This window comes from Dermacentor albipictus, chromosome 3, assembly GCF_038994185.2.
Source record: "Dermacentor albipictus isolate Rhodes 1998 colony chromosome 3, USDA_Dalb.pri_finalv2, whole genome shotgun sequence".
NCBI lineage: Eukaryota > Metazoa > Arthropoda > Arachnida > Ixodida > Ixodidae > Dermacentor > Dermacentor albipictus.
Window position 1 is genome coordinate 121,370,271 of NC_091823.1, and position 20,384 is coordinate 121,390,654.

Below are 20,384 nucleotides of genomic sequence, written 5' to 3' on the forward strand. Positions count from 1 at the left end.
AGCGACATCCTTAAAGTTGAAATTACAAAGGAGCTGCAGATACCAGTTTTAGGCACATGGAACCGGCGACAAATGTACTTGGAGGAGCAGAAGCAGGAAGCTCAACAGTTCAGGCATTCAAAGCCGTGATGAGTAAATTGAGAGCTACAGACACAATAAAAGGAAATTACAAATGACTATTGCTTATTTGGTGGTGAAAAGCTGAGGCAACAGATGACATCCCATACACTGTCAAACCAAACAGTATTCAAAAACTGCAAATGTTGCAGGTCCAAGTAGTTAATTGTGCTATTGCAGAAAAACTGAGCGCTTTCTTGAAATGCTTCCTTGTGTGCATGAAAGGCAAATTAGCAGTCTTTCAAATTTTTGAAATCAGTGAATTGCGATTTGTTTTGTATTCTTTTGTTTGCATTAAAATTAACAATGTTGTTGAACAAGTTATCGCCTGTCCAAACTACTAAAAAAATCGCACGAGATCCTTGAAGTTACTGTGTCGGGGCCTCGAAAGTTCTTGAAAACCATTGCATCTTTTTCTTCAATATTGCTACGAACCCAGTAGAACAACTGTCATGGAGTAAAAACCTTGGCTGAACCGGGGCCTATACGAAGAGCACAGGAAGACTAGAAATGCAGTAGTAGGCATGGAGGGCCCTGAAAAAAATGTGCCACATCTGCTCGTCTGCCTTATGTTTCTGCATTGACTGTCACGTTTTTAACAGAAGCTCACTTACTGTTCTACTTTAATAAAGGCAACATTACCAACTCCAGTGTGGAGCAGTCCTTCAGCCAGTGCAGAACTTTCTGTACATCCCTGTCAGCTCTGTCATTTTTTCAGCATTGTAGTACAAGATTTGTTAAACTGGTTTCGCAGAATATGAGCAGTATACTCTTAAATTAGCTGTTTATTTGTATGCACAAGTTCAGGTCCTCAGTTTGGTTGCATGACAAATTGCCATACCTCAATAGATACAAGAAAAAATTTTATTAGAGTTTAATAAAATCCAAGCAGTAATAATCACAACAATATGATGACATACATTTCTTTTGGTACGTATACAGCCCATGTCTTGGCACTGTATAAATTCAACTATACATCGCAAGTACTGTATCCTGACCACTATTATTCACAAGTGTAAAACCATCACAGCAATTCTTCAACAAATATCACAGTGATTAGTGACATACACTTTGTAACTGCTTTACATGAGCATAATGTATACAAATGGTCCCTGTGTACCTACACATGACTAGTGCCACCTGAGCACTATTACTCACAGGTGTAAAACCAACAAAGCAGTTCTTTAAAAATATCACAGCGCTTAGTTACGTACATGCTGTAACTCCCTTGTAAAAGCTTAATACGAACAAGTGAGCACACAGAAAGCTAGCAGTGGGCCTACATGGAAATACCACCGCCTCAATACTAATTCACAAGTGTAAAACCAACCAAGCAGTTCTTTAAAGAATATCACAATGTTTAGTGACATACATTTAGTAACTAGCTTATATAAGCTTTATACAAACATGAGAACATACACAAAGCTATCGGTGCACCTGCATAGAAGTGCGGCCATCTGAACACTATTATTTGCAAGTGTAAGCTCAACAGAACAGTTCGTTATAGTGACGCCCATTTTGTACCTGCCTTATACAAACTTAGTGCAAGCACAAGAATGCGGAAAAAAATAAATTAAGAACTTGCTCTATGAATACACAAACACATCAACACAAATGGTAAACACCACTTTGAAGATACATGACCGTGACAAAGCGCAGTGCTGTGCCGGTTGAAACTGTCATCCACAAAAGTATTGAGCAATGCTTAAACCACACGCAATAAAGTGCTGAAAGACTGCGTCTCTAACGTACCTATATTAATTCAAATTTCTTGAATATAGGGCTCCCTTGCAGATAAGGCATCTGATCCAACTGACCTGATAAATGCATACAATGCACTCAGATATAACTGGTAATAATAATTATAAAAGGCATTTAAAAACCTGATAGTATGATGAAGATGCATGACTAGAAAAGTTCTGTTCCCCTCGTACGTGTTAAAAAGGTGCAAGTACGACACACGTTCTTTTTTTCCGCAATTTTTGCATTAATGGACACCCGGGAACCTCGAACCCACAAAAAAAGAAGATACTGCTGTGTTAATAGTGTTATGAATAATTTTTTGTGAAAGCTTTTTACAGACAATTTGCAGTCTCGTTTCTGGAGGTTGAGCTGTATCATGCAAAATAACATGGAAAATTGTCACATGGGAGCATGACACTATGCCATAATGTTCGTTTCAGTTGACTCTCTTGCCCTACAAGTCACTGCTCACTGTGACCAGTGATGGAACAGCAGTGTCTATGTGATTTTCATCACACTTCTGTCCTATGCCATCCTTACCAGAGTTGGCGGCACACAGATACCCAAATTTCGATAGTGTTGCTTTTTCAGGTGCTTGTTCTTGATTTGCTCAATATCAGTTGGCACTTCAGCTGCATCAAACTTCTTTTTTACCTCTTCAACAACAACATAAACAACAATCTTATGACACCTGTGTTGTCCTTCTAGTTGCCTACAAAGACCAGTTAATCTAACAACAACACTGACAGTCTCTACTATCTTCTAATGGGGAAGAGGTGTGTCCTACCATGTGTTCCACATTGTTGTCACTATGTGGGCTGGCTGGGGAGGCAACAACTGTAATATGTTTTCATATCTTAAAGTGATGCTTGTACTGTGTTATAACACTTAACTTAGTCTTGCACTTGCTGCACAAGAACACTGGCTCACAGTCGTGGTGAAAAGCTTTCGTATGTTGAGCAAATGAGTTGTATGCACTACAAAAAAAGTCACAGTGATAGCACACATGTTGCTCTACCAGGCCTGGTGCGGTTCCTTCTGACACTGCTCCTGATGCTGACACACTGCTGCTTGCCTCGTACACTGTTGCAGCTGCAGTAGACATGGCCGTCTCTGTATCTATTGCTGCCGTGCCACCTGTCATGGTAACTTCAGGTGGTATCGGGCTCACTTCTGCAACAGAGATGTCGTTTGCCCCTTGAGGGCTCTCGTCATCAGGGCCAATAATTTCGTAGGCATTGCCTCCTGCATCGAAGAACCAATAAGAGCGTGAATTAATAAACATAGCTCTAAAAAGTACGGACATCAAAACTTAACCACAAGCTTTGCACATCAGTGACCAGGCTTAATGAATAATACTTGCAGGAGGAGTTATACAATTGTGTGTGTACATTACAGTTAAGCGTCAGAAGAGATACTCAAGAGGCACGGGAAACATGTCTCTCAATACCAAAAATTTTAAAACACTGAGGAGCCAGACTAGATCACTTTATTATGCATCATCACTAAAGTATGTTTAGATATATCTGAAGGAATAATTGCTCAGGGTGGCTTAAAGGGCCCCTAAACCACTTCTCGACATTTTTTGAACATTTCAAGTAAACACGCGCATCAAAATCAGAATGCCGTCACAATTGACGATGCCAAACGCCACAGTGCGTAGCACTGTGGGAGCACCACAATATGAAGAAAACGACTCCGTGCGCCTCTTTGGACCTATCCTGCACCCCCCAGTTTGTCCTGACTTCACCAGGCTGTCTCTGATGATTCACCAGTTTCCGGTGCTGTCGATTGGTCGAACGAAAGTGTACGACTGCCGGCAAGGCCTGCAAGCAAATACACACTCCTTCTTCCTCGTCGCGTTGCTCGCGATGCCATTGTGGGCAGCCAATGGGGGCAAAGAACAGAAACGCCAACAGAAGGGTCTCCCTATGAGGCTCTTCAACTAGAGTCACCATACAGTTCCATTGTATTGCATTAGCGCCACCCCTCGCAGGACGACGGGCCTGCGCGGCAGCAACAGAGCTCGTTGGTGATGGCCTGTCCCGTAACATTTGGAGGTGTACTAGGCGAGGAAAAGACGATACTATCCAGATGGCGTGTACCAGATGAAAGAGTAAAATGAGCGGGGACTACTTTTTAAAAATCAAACACGTAGCTCCACTATTACTGCACCGTTTCCAAAATCTCTCATGGCTACGTGTTCGTTGCCTTAACATGTACAACTGCAACACCGCAAATAAATTTCAACCTCGGTGGCTTAGGGGCCCTTTAAAGAAGACATTCACAGCTTTTTAGTGACTGTAGATTGTGCTAGCTTCCTTCCTAACTTCTGGAAGTTAAACACTTCACTTCGCAAGCCTTGTTGCTCGCAGTGCCTTTGAGGTGCTCTTAGACGCTCATCAGCTTCAACTGTCGACACTTTCTGCCCTGCACTGTCCTCGTTGCCTTCCTTTTCTAGTCCATGCTAAAGAGACATGCGCAATTGACTTGTGTGAGGATTGCGTGATCTTTACGCCCTTCAGAGCACACAAGGTGCATGAAGTGAATGTGTCTGGCTTGTGTCCCTTCGAAGTAGTGAATACTTAAAAAGTCGTTAGTAACAAAGGTGTCTCTTGTGTACAGTGTTGTTAACGTTGCAAACATCGAAAAACCAACCAAACCATTTTCATATGTCTCTTACAACCAAGTGTATCTTGTAATGAGATTCTACTGTACTGAATATTTTTCATCTATGGATCATCTGCATGTACATATAGTCACAAAGACATGTTGTGTGGAATGGCGAATCAGGAAAGACCTCGTACTCTTACTTTTTGTCCCTAACATAAGCAGCTGATAACAATATGATAAAAAGCAGGTAATGAGGCTAGCATGGAACATAATCCTTCAGCTCTAAACAGTTTTTTGGGCCCACATCATTCCCTCATGACATAAGGAAACAACTTGATTGCAGTAATGGCTGCATGTGATCTGAGTTGATTGAAACAAACAATACGTAAGGTTGCCCTGTATGTAATTTTATCGGAGTGCTTTTCAGATGTCCTGCTGGCGATCCTGGCTGCACGATGTTTCTCATGCTTTTTGACACGATTCCTTTCTTTTCCACTCCACTTTTTTCTGGTTTTGTCCCCTTTCCCTTCCCCCTGGCGTAAAATAGCACACCTGAAGTATCAAATCTGTTGAATTATTGTGTGTATCAAACCTGTTAACATGTGGGCTTCTCTGTGGTCAGTGTTGTATTTTTGCGCTGTACAAGTCAATTCAATATGAAAGATGGAATGTCCCTGCCTTTAGTTTAATTGTATGTGTATATATATATATATATATATATATATATATATATATATATATATATATATATATATATATATATGTCTCTCTCATGTTTTGAAATATATGTACATTCAGGAGTGCCTGCATGCTCTTCTCCCCTGCTCCAGTGACGAAAAGGACAGCCTTTTTATTTACCATAGCAAAACATTCACAGGTTTTCACTGTGCCCATTACATCACTTATCATATGGATCTGTCACAATACAGAGTAGCAGTAGTCCATAATACTAACCCATCCCAACATAACTATAAATTAGCACATACCGACATGCTGTGAAACAGCTGTTGCAAAGCCGCTGGTGCTGGCAATTTCCACAGCACTGCAGTGGTACAGCCGAGTGCCACCTGTATAGTGACAAATGCATATGCATGTTAGTAACTCACTAGTTGCTGATGGTTTCATAAGCTTTACACTACACAATAATGTAATCTAGACAACTTTGTTGGAACAAATACACATAATTAGGACACCATTTAAGGACTAACACGATTAATTGCCCCCAATCTCTCACTCACTAAGGGATTCACTACTGAAACATCGGTGGAGAGCTCAGATTAACACAGCCCATAAAGGACAAGCTTTCTTTGAGGAAAATAGCTATAACAGCGGTTAGTTTTTTTGATCATTTTATGTGCTAGCTTTGATTTAAATTTCATGCAGTACTATAAAATATGAAGTGCCGCATTTCTAGCAGCAGAAGGCGTCGTCAGCCTCATGGTACAACTGATTTTTGCACTGTTTGTATCAGTGAGCCAACACATACAAAGAAAACCGACTTCACACATACATATACAGTGCCAAGTGCACTCCTCCTTCTGAAAACACAGCCGCCAGTTCCAATGGTGCTGAAAGGAAAGGTTATATAGAGTGCGAGACTGCATGGAACTACCACTTATGACTGTAAGTGTATGGTCTGCTGATTGGAGAGGTAGTCACATGCTATTTCTAGTCTCTTTTAGAAGCATTACTAAAGGATGAATTAAAATCTATTCATAAGTCACGAATTTCGCGCATCCAGTTTGGTTAAATACCTTGTGAGAAAAAGACATGTTTACCTGGAATAGCAACCTTTTTTCCCGCTGCAAAATTTTCCTTCGAATTAATGAAATAACTTTACAGCGTCATAATATATTGTGTTTCTCGCAACTACTTGCCGGCAGTGGCGAGTTACAGTGTTTATATCTGACTCATTGGGCGACAATACTGCCAAGCACAAATGCTTCACGAACACGAGAACACGTCCCTCGCAGAGAATAGCAACCATATATGCCTCTGTGAGACATGATCGCACCTTTGTGGTCAAAACGTACATTAGAACGACACCACCATCTCATTAAAAAAAAAGCCTCAGTACAAAGCAGCAGCCAACTTCATAATGTGAAATTGCAACTGATGTCCACTTACTGGTGGCCTGTGTTCGAGTCACTTCTGGCAGTTGACTGGGTGCTGAGAAATGCACGTCCTGGGTTGTCCCTACAAAACATACAGGGTTTTGTCAAATGTTGAAAATATATATACACCGGCATTTCATAAGTTGCAAAACAAATGAGTAAACTAATAAACAACTGTAATGTAAACAGAGTACACATGATAAGATAGGCTGTCAACAGGTAATGCATTACGCGAAAAACCTAATGCATAGGAATGACTTTATGTATACACACGAAGCTGACACACAATTTAAGTCGCTCTAGGTTTTTCCGTGCAGTATATTAAAATCATTATCTCTTGTGGTTAGAGCAAAATTAGTGTAAATGACGCACTAAATTATGTACCCTGGAAAACTTTTCTTCAATATGCACCTGTGCGCGCTTCAAATGAGTAGCGTTGTAAAATTTACGTACATGGCATTTAACATAGTTGCTGAACACGGATTTCCTTTGCCCTGTGTCGTGTACAGTGAGCTACATATATCTGAGCCCCCCCCCCTTTTTTTTTTGTACTAGCCATACTGCGTGCCATTGCACCTATACGCACGTAAATAAACCTCACGACACAGAAATAAAAAAAAAGTGCCAATCACCCATGCCTGCATGTTGTAGTGGGCCTAACCTAACCAAGCACGGGCTGTTGTTTTTTTATAGTAAACACAGGCACCGTGCTCATTGCAAGTATGTATCATGTCACTAAGCAAATATGCAATTTCATTGTACCACTATTTTTTTATCACATGGATGTATCTGTTGAGAGGCAAGACAAAAAGCAGTCACTTCTCAGAACTAATCAGCTTTTTTAAAACACATTTCTAACCTTTCAATGACACTTGCTGCTATGTGTTTGTCTCCAGAGAGCATACTTGATTTGACTTTCCAATCGGAGACATTACATAAATATACCATGTTAAGATGACTGCCTTCGAGCGATGACGAGATGACGGCTTCGAGCGACAAAACGGGCCGTCGCTTGAACAGATGGCTCGGTTCTGGAAATCTAGAAATCGTCGCTCGTCGCCCGAAAGTGCTATGAGCGACTAGCCAATAGCGCGAAGCCGGAACTGGATGTATGTACATCGCTCAAATACTACCGATTGTCGCGCGGAACGAGCGAATAATTCAATTTTTATACGTGCAAGGATAAGAACCTACGGCAAGACCTCCGCAAATATTTTATGCTACTTTTTATAGTAAAATACATCAACGTAAATTACTAAAGCACGCGTCACGCGTGATTGCAGCCCTCATGCCGGCAACACCGGGGAGGCGTTGCTCAATATCGTCGCTTGCACGGAGTACGACTTGTAGGCGACGAGCGAACGCGACAGCCATCTCCATCGCGTCGCTTGTAGCTGCCGCGCGCAAGATCGCTTATATATGGGGTTTATACTTTTTTCAGCATAAAACATGGATTCCTCATGCGTTTTCAGAAAGTTCAAGATAACGCGCCTAACTGACCTCTTGCAGCATGCAGCTGAATGCCTGCGGCAAAGTTTCTAACTAGCACTGGTGCTGCACGTAACTTCAGTGGTCGCAGATTCCCCCTGCGCGAAACACCGTCAAGCGCGCGGTTTATTTATAAAAAAAGCACGCTGCCAGCAAAACGACGCCTTCTGTTATGTGATTCCTTAGTTCAACAGCGTTCCGTACACAGTAGACTGCCAAACTGAATAAATTCAAACACACAAAACGCACGCTAATCACGCTCCGCATAGGCTCGGAATCACGGGCTGGTGAACGAACCATTTTAAACGTCCTCTCGCCTGGCGTCTTATTGAACATACCATAGTTCTGGCAGCGTTTGCGATCTTTAAAGCTCTTACGGACAACGGCAAAGTGATAAAATCACATGCAGTTATCGCCACGACTGGCTTTTTCGATTGACATCGAGAGACACAGCGCGTATGCCTAGTCCTTAGTCAATCGCGTCGGCTAAGCGCAGCGACGACTTCCTGGCGATAGCATGACATATACGGAGAATGTGCACCTAAGTTAGAATTCACTTACCGTGGAGGATTTGTTGTTATATCCAAGGCATGACGAACGACTGTCGTGTTTTCGTGGCAACGCGAGATGGCTGATACACGATCTCCCCTGGCTGCAGGCCTGCGTCGCTGCTCGCTGTCCGGTGCTGTGTTGTTCCGCGATCTTGAGCGCGCGCGCGCGCGGTGGAGAACTCCGATTGAAAAAGTAGAGCGCTCGCTACGCATTCCTTTGAACTGCGGCGGCCTGTTCTCTTAGAAGTAAAACGATGTGTTATTTGCTCAGCGAGCGTGCATGAATGATACATTGCCATGTTCGGGGCCAGCCACCTACAGTTGAAGCAGAAGATTACGCTAAGTTTTCTTCTCTATTGCCGCAAGAGTAGAACTACTCTCTCTTTCTGAAGGGGAGAGTGAAAAGCACATTTCACTCTCTCCTTGGTGAGAGAGTGAACAATGCATTTCACTCTCCTCGACATCTTGCGAGAGTAAAACGACGCTTTGAAGAGTGAACCGGCCGCTTCACTCCTGCGATACCCTTCCTAGTTTTTAGAGTGATCTACATCTGCGGAACTAGCTGTTCTTCGCACTGCACTTTGTTTCGTCAATCGGGAACCACCTCGACAATGGTCAATTTTCAGTGACTCAAAGGCAGCCCTACAATCTGTGCTATCAGCTCTGCGTCGCGGGCCATTCGAACAGCTCGTGCTCGATATTAGATGCCTACTTCATACATCACATGAGAAAGGACATCACGTGGCGTTTCAGTCGCTACCAAGTCACTGCGGCGTCATAGGAAATGAAGACGCCGATAAAGCCGCTCGGACAGCTCTTGAAGACACACAGGAAGAGGCCATACCACTTTCACGGTCCGACGCAGCCAGCAGACTTCAGTGCTTGCACGGGAGATCACGCTCTCTCTATGGTGCACACCAAGCAGCCAGACCAACCGCAGCAATCATCAACGCGACCTGCCCTCATTGATGCATCTCTGTATGCCAACTGGACTCCGCCGAAGTGAGGCCACCCTGCTTTATCGCTTATGGCTAGGAGTGGCCTTCACGAAGTCCTACTCATTTCGCATTGGAATGGCCGACAACGCTCTCTGCAATGCCTGTCTTTGCGAGGAGACGCTGGAATACATTCTGTGCGACTGCCCTGAATATAATGTTCAGAGACAGTCCATGGCGTCCGTTCTAGCGCACCTGGACAATAGACCATTGTCAGTTGCAACCATTTTCACATATCGCCGACAGAAGACATCGCAGCTGAAGGCGACGAAGGGACTACTTCGGTTTATGAAGGATACGGGCTTGGACAAGCGGCTGTGACAGTGATGTCGCGTACCGCGCAAGAGTGACGGACTGCAACTGACGATGTGTTCGCTGTGTTATGTGCTCTCTCTCTCTCCTCCCATCTTTCATCCCCCCATCGCGCTCCCATGTGTAGGGTAGCAAACCGGTTAGGCTAAACTGGTTAACCTCCCTGCCTTCCTTCTACACTTTTTCCTTCCTTCCTTTCGGGACGCTAGGGCCTACAATTTAATTTAACAAAAAGATCCCAGAGCCTGGTATACTGTCACGCGTGCGTTATTTTACTATTGACACTTATAGCATTCACTAACTATCGCTGCTGCGGTCACGTGATCACTCCCACGTAGGTACCGGTATACCTTTCTGAACACATTAAAAGGCGAGAATGGGTCATCAGGGTCATGTCCGATGCCATTATCGCCTACTGCTCTCGAATGTATGACGAGGCATGTACAAATAGTGGCATATAATTAGTGTGATTGGATTCCATGATCGCCGATCACTCAACTCGCTACCATCGTTATCAGATGAATTGCTACATGTCCAAGGCGCATGTTGGCCGAATAAGCCGTTCTTCCTCATACAATCATATTTTCAGCAACTTTTTGTATCCGAGTACCGCCACTATACCTTGTGACTACGTGCCCCCACCCAACACAAGGTAGGCCTACACGGCAGCGGGCGGGAATGAATAGTGTGCGATGAATATCGAACAGAGGACGACGCAGGACTGCAGTCGCTATTCGGCGCCTTGCGTTCCCTAAATTCATCTTTTAAAAGACGTTTTTAGATGACCGAGACGATAGCGCATCGAGACGGTGTAATGCTAGGCAACCGCGTTCACGCGTGGAGCGACCCCTTTCCTTCAAGATAAGCAAGCCGGAAGCTGCTTCCGAAGAGCGAGTTTCGCCACTGAGCGGGGCAGAGCACAAGCTGGTCGCCGTGGCACCTTTTTCACCTTTCTCTCGAAGCGGTGTACGTCAGCCTCCACGCGAGGCTACCCATACCGCGTCCTCGATCTACATACCCTCTCCTGCCGCGCGAACCCGATTCGCCGGCCCGGCGCATTAGAGCCGCCCATATCGGTGCGACGGATAACCGTCACCGGACGCGCTCAAAGTTCGATATGCAACAGACCAGCGCAGGAGGAATCGCGGATGTGCATGAAGACATCTCGTGTCCCACCCACCTGGCAGCGTCGTCGTCGTAGGGGGCCGGTTCTTCGACAGGGGCGAGCGCCGTGGATGGCTTGGGGCCTTCCGGAGACAGCGGCGACAGTGGCTCGCTCGGGCTGGCGGCGGAGACAGGCTGCTCTTCACCGCCCTGTGCCGAGGGCGACTGCAGTTCGCTGACCACCTGCGCGCCGCCTTCGTTGTCTTGCTTTCGCCGGTGGTGCAGCTTCTTTAAGGCTGATGGTGACTGGCCCAGGTCTGCGGCTTGAACAGGAAAGGAAAAAAAAAGTACGAGATGTAAGTATCAGTGCTGCCAACATTTCTCGCGTGTTGTCTGCAAGAAAGGCCCAATAGCCACGACTCGTCCACACGCCCCGTAAGACAATGTTTGACACTCTTTTTTTCCACTTGAACATTTGCGTTTTATAACATGTTTTCATTTTGTGATAATGTAATAATTACGACGTTTCCGCTTATTATAGACAGTCTGTGTTTACTGCTGCGTTAAAACATTACATTTAATCATATATTTTGCTTTGGTGTGTCGGTATAGTATTATATGTATTAGCACTGTATTGATGTGGCCCACGTGCCGCCTATATAATACTCCCCACCGAGGGTATGGAATGAAAGCGGAAAGATCAAATGCAATAGACTTTATGTTCTTGTTTATCGATATGATCCCGACGCTAGAAATAATTTAGGACGCCTTTGTAGGTATAAAGACGGGGTTATTTAATTATTACATCTTGGGGGAAAAAAAGCTTTGGAAAAAATCCTAAGCACTAGTGGGTGTTTCCAGGAGAATTACTTGAAGAGGCGGGCATTACTTTCACGACAAAGAAGCAGTGTTTGGTTAATCTCATTAACAGGCTCCCACCTAATAAGTTTTATTCCTTTATTATAGAACTCGGTTACAAATTTGAAATAGTAGCTGAGCAGTATTTAGGTAATGTCTACTTAAAATAAATCCTGAGGCTACGTACTACTATCGGGATCGATATGCGTCTCCAAAATTTGCTTAATTCCTTAGTGTTCCAGTCAAATTTTGCTGAAGTAGTTCAGGACCCCATTCACTGTAACAATAGAGCGCTAAATTACAGTGCAAAATGTTCTCGTAATATAGCGCCATAGCGCGTGACGCAACGCTCCATAGCGTGTTGTGCAAAAACCGGAACCGCACAAAACTCCACCGTGGGCACAAATGGACGTGGCGCCACCTATAGGTGTAAATGTTCACAAAGCACACGCACGATGTACGCCAGATGACACCAGCGTCGGCCTAATCCAACGCTGTATCCGTATTATCCGCGCACCACGGATTATACGTAATTGCTCATGCAAATGCTTTAGGCAAATACTCATGATTAAATTAAATTAAATTATGGGGTTTTACGTGCCAAAACCACTTTCTGATTATGAGGCACACCGTAGTGGAGGACTCCGGAAATTTTGACCACCTGGGGTCCTTTAACGTGCACATAAATCTAAGCACACGGGTGTTTTCGCGTTTCGCCCCCATCAAAATGGGGCCGCCGTGGCCGGGATTCGATCCCGCGACCTCGTGCTCAGCAGCCTAACACCATAGCCACTGAGCAACCACGGCGGGTAATACTCATGATCTTCACACAATTTGTCTGTTTCTCCATCTATACCAAATACAAAAAAAATGTAATCTGTGGCCTCCGAGATAGAGCAGCGCGCGTGGCATGGACGCCATGTACATCTAGTAGATCATCTCTTGTTAAAGGGGCCCTGAACCACTTTTTGTCGAAGTGGAGAAAGACATTTGAAGTGAAAATAGGCTGTTTCAGAAGTACTTTGCCGCAAAAGCTATATCAATGCGTTGAGCAGAAGCGCAGTTATTGGCAACAAAACGCGGCCTCCGCTGTGCTCCCGTTTCTTAACTGCATTGCACTGCGATTGCAGGGTTGCGAGGTCTTCGAGGCGAAAAAGTAGCCGAAAAATTACAAAAAGTGGCCATAAAAGTCGCCAACTGCGGCAAAAGCTTTAATTGGTAGCCAAAAATGTAGCCACGGTGCGACAAACCAACAATTGCCAATTTTCGACGCGAGAATAATGAAGAAAAAGGCGAGAAAGACCTGTGGTTGCCTGCTTCATTGATAGCAAACAAAAATAAGAGAACAAAAATTTTATCATATATGTTATTGTGTAATAATTTAGCATAACGACCAGCTGACGTTCTCTGATAATTTTCGCCACCCACTTTCGTACTTTCTCATAGCCGAAGCGGCGTTGCCAGTTTCAAAACAATAAACTCGCTGCACGCCGTCCTTACACCACAATGACCACTTCGAACATTCCTGTGCGAACTGCATGACGTCACGCATTTCTCTCCTTTGAACGTAGTCGCATAGTCACAATGACATCGACACCTGTAAAGTCATGGATGCCATGACGCGTTTTCGCTTGCAGTCGCGTCTGGCGCGAAGAACCATTGTCTTCGAGATGCTCTGCAGAGGTAACCGTCGCTGGGGGTGTTGTTTGGACACCACCTATTGCTTCCGTCGCACGAAGGACGCAAAAGCATTTCCTTTAAAACTGGTTAATTCTTCTTATTAAGTGGGAGCTGCTTGGAGCCTGTTGAATTATGTTGAATTATACGTCCACGACAGTCCCGGGCTGCCCGAAATGTTGATTTCGGCCAACGAGTGTCGCATATGAGGCATCTCGGGCAGTCCTGGACAGCCCAGCACAAGTCGAATAGGCCCACTGGCCATACGGCGGCTATGATATGTTTTCAGCTCTGGAATTTGCTTTCAAGATCTAGTGTTTGGGGCTGTTGCTTCGAGGGAGTCGTCGGGGACAGTGTGATTCGGACACTGCCTATACCAATTACCACCGCCAAAAGCAGCCAGAAAGTAGCCAAGTCGCCAAGCACGACTTTCAGTTGCCAGGAGCCCCTAAACGTAGGCCTTTTGGCGAGAACTCGCCAAACCTTGCAACCCTGACTGCGAAGGACACGACTGTGTGGGGCGTGCCCACAACTCTCCGCCTTCTAAATTTCACCGTTGCGCGAAGTTCAAATTTCATTTTTTGCCACGACTTCCGCCTTTGGTGTCTACGACGCGCTAAACATAAGCCAAACGCGGTTGTCCACAGCGAGCCGCAGTGTGCTTAGCCAGTGGACTCGTGGCGGCACCCAGCGGCGGCCGTGGTATCTGCGCTACGTAGCCGACCGCAGCTACCAATAGCAGCCGCGTATTGGAATCCGCTTTATTACGAAATGAAGGGTGCAGAAGGTAGTGAGGAGCAGGCTTCTGTTTGAAAAGAGAGCGTTTGAGAGAAACGTGATTTCGCGCTCCACTTGCGAGCTCCACGCACCGCGTGCGACAGCAAAACTTCGCCGAGATTTTCACAGAAGCGCATGCTACTTGTGGACTATTATTTCACCAAGCTCGAGGAGTGGTTCAGGGCCCCTTTAAGGATAAAGCGCCGAAAAAATGGAAAACGAATGTCGATGAGATCCCTACTGTTACTAATACATTTCTTTCTTTCTTTCTTTCTTTCTTTCTTTCTTTCTTTCTTTCTTTCTTTCTTTCTTTCTTTCTTTCTTTCTTTCTTTCTTTCTTTCTTTCTTTCTTTCTTTCCTTCCTTCTTTCATTCTTTCTTTCTTTAATTTATAGGCTTATAGAAATAGAAGCGAAAGCAAGGGGCTCAACAGCCTCACGGAGGCTTTAGCTCCGAAACATCTTGGCAAGCAAGCAAATAGGTACGCAACATTTCCTATCCAAAACTCAAGACAAGATAATTTTATATACAATCAATGCCGTTATCGTAAGAATAAGTAATATAAATCAACAATACAATATTAACACAAAACCAAATCTTCAATCATATGCAATCACAATCCGCATGAAAAAATATGCACTTGAAAAAAAAATAGTAGTAGCATACTGACGAAAATTCGGCAAAAAATAAATAAAATAGATGCACGTGCGGGATATGCTACAGCGAAGACTATTGCGCGGCGACGTCGATGGAATGAGGACTGGTTTATTGTATGCCGACAAAGAAACGTTACAATGTTCTGTTCTGGTCGCCAAGGCGGTATAATGTTGCACAACGTTTTAAAGAGCTAACGACTAGAGACCAGGAAAGGATCTGGCTAACTGACGCGCACTTTGTTATTTACTGCTTTCACGCATGCGTTGGTGGACTAATAGGCACAGCAGCCAGCCCGGGCGGATCCTGGTTGAAATTCCACCAAAGGATAATTTTTTTTTTGTTATTGAAGAAGCCCCAAGCAAGGAGAGACAAAAACGTACGTATGTACAAACCGAAGAGTGCCTGGTAGGAATGAAAGAATGAGTGGCATTAAAACTATCCCGGGAAGGCTTCGAGCCCATCTAATGATGGACTCGCGTTGTACTGTCCAATCAATGACGGCAGTGTCGCTCGGCAGCCACAGCTGCCACGGAAACAGCTCGGTGCCTGCGCTATATAGTTTGATGGCCTTTTCTGTCCAGTATGTACACTCCTGTTCGTCTTACTCTAGGGCCTGAATCACTGCGAATGGAGCTTAAGAGCTTTTTCCCTGTAATATGAATGGCTGGCTGCGTAGGAAACGTGCTGTCAAGTGCTTGTGCATACGCATTTCATCGGAGAAAACGTGTATTCCTCGAAGATGCCGCCGTTACAGCTTGTTCGCTCCGAGAGCTCAAGAAAGGTAAGAGTACCACACCTTCCTTATCCTTTCGCACATTGGAACTCAAGAGCCAGGATAATTGATAATTAGGTGGACGCCAGCCACAAGGCTTTACCGAACTTGATAGCCCTAGCTAAGTTTGCGCGAGCTTATTATTGGCTGATGCCTTCAGAGCAAATGCTATCTCGACGACTCCGTGCGATGCTCGCCGGCGCACCCGCTCCTGGCGTTGCCTAGCAACCAAACGTGCAGGGTCGTGGGAGAGCGTTCGGCTACCGGCAACATGTGGTTGCCGCATAGGTCGGGAAAATAAACGAAACTCGACTCACACTCACCCACAAAATACATACTTATATATTCTATTTGTTTAAGGCTCACTTGGACTGACACTAACCAAGATCCTACTCAACGGTGCTCATTCGGACTCAGACTCGCTAAAATTTCACTCAACTGGACTTATTCAGGCTCAGGAGTCAGGCTGAGTGAGTCTCAGCGAGTCGACTGATGAGTCAATTTGCCGGCCTGTGGGCTGCAGGGACCGTTTTCAGCCGTGTGTGATACCTGTCAGCAAATTCCTATTTGTTCGCCGTCTGTGGTTAACGCACGTAATCAATCCAATCCCATTGGATTTCATATGAGCTTTCCTTTAAATTACTTTCCTTTAAATTTACTACGGCTTTTACACGATCATGCATTAGTTTGCTAAAACAGCGCACTCATTATACAGCAAGGATGCAAGTCATGCATAACAGCGTGACCTTTTCGTCGGTGCGCTGCCCTTGGGGCCACTGTGTGACCAGTCGAGGCCAGGAATGTGCTCGTGCAGACGTACCTGCCTCTGTAGCTTGCAGTGCGTCGATTGTTGCCACCGGGCCTAAACAACGGAACCACTTTTGCTGACAGCACACGGATTACAACGCAGAGGCGCCCACAGACCAAAACCATAGCAATGTCCATACACGAGCTACATAGGTTAGGTTTGGTTAGGTTAGGTTAGGTTAGGTTAGCTTCCGCCGTGCCTTCCTCGTAAGCAATAGTGAAGGTACCTTTTTGTCCATGCTTCTTTCCTTTCTTGTGTGCCTTGGGCGTCACGTGGTGCGCGCTTACGTCAGCCACCGACGCCGCCCCCGCAGGCTCGTCGTCTTGTCCGCGCGCTGGACTCGCCAGCTTGTCTTGCTACCTGCGAGCATGCGCGCAGTGAATAGTGAGAATTGGCACCGTGCGCCCCATTGTTCCCGCGTCGGGCAAGTGTGGGTGTGGTACTTGTTTCGTGGCTATAACCTATAGCATCAGCAGGCCGCGTTTGAAAGTCTCTAGCCGGACGTGAGACAAGGCAGTCCGCAATGGTCCGCTGCTCCCTTGGCCGCAGCTGGCAATCAGCGAAAAAGGGCTGATTCGAATATTTTGGCAAGATCCAGAACAGCAAGAATAGCACCCCGGAGTATTCTATAACAGTCTGCACACAACCGTTCGGCGGGAACGCCATAGAATGCTTCATGTACAACGTGCAACGCTACGAAAGCTATAGGAAGACTTCTCTCACTGCACGCATCCGCGACAAAAAAAAAAAAGAAACAAGATAGTGCGACACACAGTCAGAAAAAATACAGGTATGCGGCCTGTAAATCGACACAACGTTAAGACACAATATTTTACGCCGCAAATTATAGTGTAATTATTGCACCGTTACAGGCAACATTTTGTGACGGCGAATTATGGGCGCCCCGTTGCGCCGTTTGATTCAATCATCGTCACCCCGGTATACGCACTGGTGGGATTTGCCGAATTTGCCATGAGAGTCCACCTATTGGTATACTAGATGTTCGATTACGCAACATTTTGGCGGTTTACACAGAAGAAAAACACACACAACGAAGCGCTACCTGAAACCATCGATTTATTCCCTTGTCAGCGGAATGAATACAAGATACTCGAAGGAAAGAACCACAAAAATGCAAAAAAATAAAAGAAGTACCATCCACCAATACCAAGCCGGCTTTGTCACATAATCACTTGGCTGCACTCGACATTGCAATAAAAAGGTACCACACGGTTACAATATTTCAGATTACGGCTTGAGGAAATCAATTTCTTTTGCCCCAAGGGAAACAGGCGGCATACTTCCCGTGCACGCAGTCTCGGCGGCTTCGATAATCTCTCGCGTTGTCAATTGACTGCCATCTTTGCTCACAATCGTGCGATTATCAAATATCAGCTTACATCCGCAATCTCTACAATAAATACCAAAGTGTCCGGCGACTGCTCTTGAAACATACTGTAGTCATATTCCTTTAATATTGCGTTCAGACAGCGCCCAGTATGTCCGATACTTTCTGTCCCACGAAATTAGTACAGTATGTACCGCTCCCTCAGTGCACCCGACGAACTTTTCCTGTGTTGTTTTTCACAGCCTCGTTTTTGTGCGGCATCTGGATTTACCTTCGCACACATGCTCAGCAATTTTTTCAGAGGCCGAGAGACCGCTTTTACATTGCACCGCTTGGCAATTTTCTTTACAAAGTGCGCAATGGAATAAATGTACGGCATCGCCACTATTTTTTTACGCCTGCTTGGGCCGCAGGGCTCCTGCCCAGGTAATGAATGCCTGGTTACGATTTTTTTCAGCAATGATTGTGCGATAGATACCAAAATATGGGAAACATAGCTTGCTGCCGTAAGCCTGCATGCGTGTACGCTCCTGAAAGCTGTCAGCAACGTTATCGTGGCGTGATTATTTTTAACGCATTACTGTAGCAATAACTAACTATGGCTCGTCTTACGTCCTCAGAATGCGCAGATTTGAATAGCAAAATAGGCTTAACTGCGCATGGTTCGTATTGCCAACAAGCGTGCCTCGGGCGGAGACCCTAGTTTTAAGCCAAGGAACCTGATGGATCCACCCTCTGGCTCTTCACATGTGATGACCAGTGGCTCTAGACGCTCACTTAAAATTATTTCTGCGCGTCTCAATGGCGACTGAGTGCCGTTTTCATCAGAGTCAACTAGGACTAAATAACGTCCAAAAAATCTGAACACGCGAGCAACTCGCGAATTCTTGAGGCGCCCCTGCTGAGTTTCATGTTTGCTAGAAACAAGTCACTCTGAATCGCTGCGATAGACGAGTCTACACATATTCCTTGCTTTTGAAGGAAAATGTATACATTCCAAAACATGTAGGTGCACCTTAAATGCATAGGCGACAACTTTAAGAAAGCTTCAACTTGCATCTGTGAATCATTTTGAAAAGCAACGCTTCCATAATTATCAATACATTGTTCAATGCAAAACAAGAGTTCTTTGTGATGAATAAAGCAATATAAGTCTTCGGCGTCAAAAGAACATATACCCCTTGTTTCTAGTATGCTAGATCTAGTATAGTATGCTGTGCCAATACGCTCAGTCAAACTTTAATCGCATATTGGACTGTCCATTACGGCCGCTGCTGAAGTGCTGATTGGCTCAAGCGAGGAAGAGACAAGCGGACCCAACCTACCGCAGGCGGCCGAAATGGACAGCAGTGAATTACTGAATACCCCCCACCCCCCACCCCACCGTCCTGTACGAGGCCGCGGATATGTGTTAGCTCCACCTGTGTCTTGCGCCACGAAGCCACGATCAGGACAGTTGCGAGAATACCTTGCGAGTCGAGTCAGCCTAGGCATTCTTTTAGATGAAACCGAGACGAGCAGGTCGAGTGAAATGTCGGGCTATGACAACGCAACCAAACTTCTTTTTATTACGTGGGCTCTTTCCGATAGGCCTAAGGTTCATAGATAAAACAAGTCAGGCCGAAATCACGGCGACACTGCGTCGAGACGAGGTAATACAGCTGCGCTTCGTTGCTGGCCAATGAACGCTGGCCCAATACGGACAGCACTTACGGACAGCACACATACGGGCAGCCAGCCAAACCGAACCAGGGCGCGATGCAAGACCATCGCACCCCGGTTCAGTCTGGCTGGCTCAACCCGACTCAACAATCGGCCAGCCCGTTGGGTATTTAAGTGAATGCGGCAGGTAAATCTTAGCCGACTCTGACGGGAGGTCGAGCCGACTCGACCTACACAGCTACGGAGTCCACGTAAGCGGTCTGGCATCTATGCCCGCGATGGAGACATATACGCACATACGACCGTGGAATGCAGCTGCCATCGTTGTTTGTGCACTTACAGGATGAACAGCTGAGAGAAAATGACTGAGCGAACGGCTCTGGGACCTGCTGCCTTCTTCTTCGTAGCACGAACGTGGGGCGCGTAGCGCGTGACTTGTGCAAGCGTGAACTTCACTGTCACGAAGCACGCGGTGACAAGTGACCTGCTCGCGCGTTTCAAATGTTTTGATGATAATGCTTGGGCTTCGTCATGCGTTATGGCTGTTCAATGTAGGCTGGTATTTTCGTTTCTTGTAGCGGATGCACAACCAAGTAAAAAAAAGAAAAAGACAATGTCGCGACATGTTGCAAAATGTTTTTCTTTTTTTAAAGAGATGCTGCACATGGCTACGGCATTTCCGTCGTCCGCGAACAACCGGCGAACTAGCTCGTTGACGCCCCTCAGCGCAACCGCGAGAACGCGCTCGTGCCACTGCTCACGCATTCGTCGCCGTCATCTCCTTCCACA

The 20,384-nt window shown here is 45.6% G+C and overlaps 1 protein-coding gene and 1 long non-coding RNA gene across 2 annotated transcripts in view; both read right to left on the reverse strand.

The window, feature by feature from the left end:
* LOC139057563 (solute carrier organic anion transporter family member 4A1-like) overlaps nt 1–20,067 on the reverse strand; it is a 79,509-nt gene extending 59,442 nt beyond the window's left edge. The window contains exons 1-3 of the mRNA XM_070536004.1: nt 19,936–20,067; nt 16,812–16,945; nt 11,114–11,360 (exon numbers count right to left, since the gene is read on the reverse strand). The gene's annotated coding sequence lies outside the window, so the exon portion shown is untranslated. The remainder of the gene's footprint in view (nt 1–11,113; nt 11,361–16,811; nt 16,946–19,935) is intronic.
* Nucleotides 966–8,774, reverse strand: LOC135914719 (uncharacterized). Its single transcript, XR_010568389.2, has 4 exons — nt 8,637–8,774; nt 6,601–6,669; nt 5,460–5,540; nt 966–3,105 (listed from the first exon to the last, which is right to left on the reverse strand). It is a non-coding gene; the product is annotated as an uncharacterized lncRNA (long non-coding RNA).
* Nucleotides 20,068–20,384: the final 317 nt, after the last annotated feature.